The following is a 4,228-nucleotide window of genomic DNA, read 5'->3' on the forward strand; positions in this document are numbered from 1 at the left end:
TAACTCTTGAAGACATAGGTGTAGGCAAAGATTTCATGAAGAAAATCCAATTGCACAGAAAATAGTACAAACAATCAATAACTGGGATCTCATTCTATTAAAAAGTTTTTGCACAACAAAAGAAATCACCAACAGAGTGAAAAGGTAACCCACACAATGAGAAAAAATTTTAGCCCATTGTCTTCAGACAAAGGGCTTCTATCTGAGAACATAAAAGAACTGAAATAAAATCAGATCCCTCAAATTTAAAGACCTAATCCAAAAATGGGCATCTGAGATGGATACACACTTTTCAGATGAAGAGATGCAAATGGCAAATAAATACATGAAAAAATATTCAGAGATGCAAATTAAAACAACACTGAGATTCCGTCTCACTCCAGAAAAAAGGCTATCATCAAGAAATCAAATACTAGAGGGGCTGTGGGAGAAAAGGAACATTTCCCCACTGTTGGTAGGAGTGTAGACTGGTGCAACTACTGTGGAAACCAGTATGGGGATTCTTCAAAAAACAGGAGTTGTGGTCCCATTTAATCCAGCTTTATTTCCCTTCTTTATTTCCCTTCTGAATATGTTGCTGGAAAAATTAAAAACATTATACTACAGTGATATATGGGCACCCATGTTTATAGCAGCACAGTTTGTAATCACTACATTGTGGAAATGACCCAAATGCCCATCAGCTGAAGAACAGGCAAACAAGAAGTGGGTTTTTAAAAAATATAATGGAGTATTACTCTTCCATAAAGTAGGATAAATTTGAGGCATTTCTAGGTAAGTGGATGCAGTTTGAGACCATACTCTTAAGTGAAATAATCAGACTCACATATGTTAATATTGCACTGTTTCCCTAGTATAAGAAATTGAAAGAGTAAATAAGGACCAAAATGCACAATAGATATTCTGAAATGGGAAGAAATTATTCAAAAAGGAAAAACTTGGGTGGGAGAAGGGGAAAGGAGGGAAGGTTAAGGGAAAAAAAAACTACTAAAAAAGGGATAAAATGGAATTCAAGCTTTGTAAGTAAGAAGTGGAAGATGGGTTGAAGGGATGGGAGGGTAGTGGGAAAAAAGAGAACTCAAAACATATGTACAGGTACAAATTCCCTATAATGAGTATGATCATTATGTATATCTAAAATGTACCAATAAGGGGCTGGGGATTTAGCTCAGTGGCAAAAGTGCCTGCCTGGCAAGCGCAAGGTCATGAGTTCGGTTCCTGGTACCAGAGAAAAATCAAAACAAAAAGAAACAAAAAAAAAAAAAATAAAATGTACCGATAAACTTCATTATATAAAAAAGATGTGTTGATTTAGATGATAGTATTTAGGCACTACATTATTTACCTTATATACTAGTATTTAGTTATGGGACTTCCAGGGGAAGAGTAAAGATCACCAAAGATCCTTACATCCTCTTGTAAAGAAAGTTTTGTGTGTTTTTATTGAGTTAGGATGGTAGTATCATGGTAGATGAATGGAGGACTTTATTACTGTCTTTCTTTGGAGATAATGGTTTAAAGAGATACACATGCATGCCAAGTTGATGAAGGCTTGACTTGTGAACCCTTCTCCACTGTTGGTGGGAGCATAGATTGGTGCAATTAATGTGGAAATCAGTGTGGAGATTCCTCAGAAAACTAAGACTAGAGTTTTCATTTAACTCAGCTATTGTCCTTCTTGGTATCCTCCTGAAAGAATTAAAAGCATCATACTACAGTGATACATTCACAGCCATGTTAATAGTAGCAGTTTGTAAAAGCTAAGTCTTGGAAACAGCTCACATGCCCATCAACCAATGAATGGATAAAAAAGTTTTTTTTTATACAATGGAGTACTACTCAGCCACAAAGAAGGATAAATTGGAGATATGTATAGTAAGTGGATCTGTACCTGGAGATCACACTGTTAAGTAAAATAAAATGGACATGTGTGTAAATATTGCATTGTCTCTTTGATGTGAGAAACTGAAAGTATAGATAAGAATCTAAATGTATATAGATACTGTTAAATAGGAAGAAATTGCTCAAAAGGGAAGGGGAGCTAGGGAGAAAGGAGGAAGGGAAAAAGAAAGAAAAAGAATAAGAGGATAAGATGGCAACAAATCTTCATAAATAAGGAGAGGAGAAGGGCTTGAAGGGGTAAGGGGAATGGGAATAAGAGCAACTAAATTAAACCATGTAGAGGTACAGGTTCTCTATGATGAATGCTATTATGAATATCTAAACTGTACCAGTAAACTTAACAAAAATAAATGAATATTCAGTACCTCACTTTCAATAATGAAAAGAATTAATAGAGATTACTGAGAAATAGACCATGAAGAATGATAAACTTGAGTCTTTTTTAGGAAAATAGATGCTTTATGATGATAAGTAAAAGAAGCAGACACAAGAGTAAATATCTCATGGTTTCCTTTATGAGAAGCCCAAACTACACATAAAGAGCAAAGTAAGTGATAGATAGTACGAAGTAGGGAGATCGTCCTCAAAGGGAAGGGGATTAAAGGATGAAAAAAGATTAAAGAGGAATGAAGATGTTTTACGTACAAGTACCAACTCCATACAAGGAATATAAACACCGTGTGCTGTAAACATATCCTAATAAAAATAAAATAAAACAAAATAAATATATACTCCATGAAAAAAAAGCAGAGGCTGTAAATAACATTATAATCCAAATCGCAAATGGACATATTCAGAATGCTCTACCCAAAAGCGATGAAATTCACAAATGCTTGTGGAACATTTTCAAAGACAAACCTTATATTAGCTCAAAGCCTAGGCTCAATAAACTTAGGAAAGATTCAAATCATATTACGCCTCTTCACTCAACAGAGGCAATTGATGTATAAATCAATACCAGGACTCCTTTTGATGGCTCATACCTGTATTCCCAGGTACATGGCAGGCTGAAGTGGGAAGATTCCTTGAGTTTGCTAGTTGGAGACCACCTTGGGAAACATAGTGAGACCTAGTCTTAAACATGACAAACAAATAAGCAAAGAAACAGACCTCCTCTGATTTGAAATGTAGCTTAGTTGTAAAGTATTTGCCTAACGTGTGTATGGTCCTGAGTTTGATTCCTATTGACACACACATACACACACACACAAAAGGAAAATTAGGTATTTACACATATATAAGCAGTACACTTATATTGTCAATTGATAAAAATCACACCAAATGAGAAGTTTTAAGTAGTTTGAGACAAATGTGTAAAAGAAAACCTGCTAGATTTTGTGGATTATAGCAGAACAGTGGTCATACGAAACTTTAACTTCATCCAAAGGTATTGTAAAATAAGAGTGATCTTATTTGATCAATTTATCTTTGCAGCTTAAAGATTTAATTTTTAAGAGTGAAAGCTATGAATGATATAGTAGCAGAATGAAAGATTAGAGCAAACAAAAGTAGTAGAGAAAAATTTTAAAAAGTTAGAATCTAATTTGGTGGAAACATCACTTAACATGAAAAGTGAGTACAAAAAAAGAGAAAACTCAAATTACTAAAATCATAAATTAAAGTAAAATTGCACCTACCAACCCTATAAAATAAGAACGAGTGTATCAAAATATTACAAAGAACTGTATACCAATACATTGGATAATATAAACAAAACACAAATTCCTAGAAATACACTACTAAACTGACTCCAGAGAAAGAAAATCTAAACATCTCTATAACAAGTGAAAAGACTGAATTAATAGCAAATAACCTCCCAAGGAAGTCCCAGGAACAAGTGACTTTGCCGGTAAAGTCTCACAAACCATTGTTCATAATGATATAAGATTATAACACATAAAAAATCAGGAGATGATTAGAACATGAGTGGGAATTCGATTCTTACAGCTACTGTAACAAATTCCTGCCAAACGGGATTCACAGCGCATTTGTCCTTTCACAGTTCTGGAAAGCAGAAGTGGAGAGTCACGTCAACAAGCTGACGTCAACGGTCGGCAGAGCCCTGGTCCCATCACAGATTTGGAGCACCGTCCACCTCTTGCCTCTCCGGTTCTCCATCCACACCTGTGCTTCCATGGCTGCCAGTCCTTGGAGGGTTCTTCACACCATCGGACAGAAATCACGAACTGGCAAAGTGCAGCTGTCCTGGTGGCTCTCAGGCCTCTGTGTTAGTGTCGTACGCTGGGAGTCTAACCCCTTGACAGCTACCCGGAGCTCTCCTCAGCAGCTTCGGCTGGACTCTGTCAGTTCCCATAAGGTGTCACAG

This window comes from Chinchilla lanigera, unplaced genomic scaffold, assembly GCF_000276665.1.
Source record: "Chinchilla lanigera isolate Chin_1 unplaced genomic scaffold, ChiLan1.0 scaffold00110, whole genome shotgun sequence".
NCBI classification, from domain to species: Eukaryota; Metazoa; Chordata; class Mammalia; order Rodentia; family Chinchillidae; genus Chinchilla; species Chinchilla lanigera.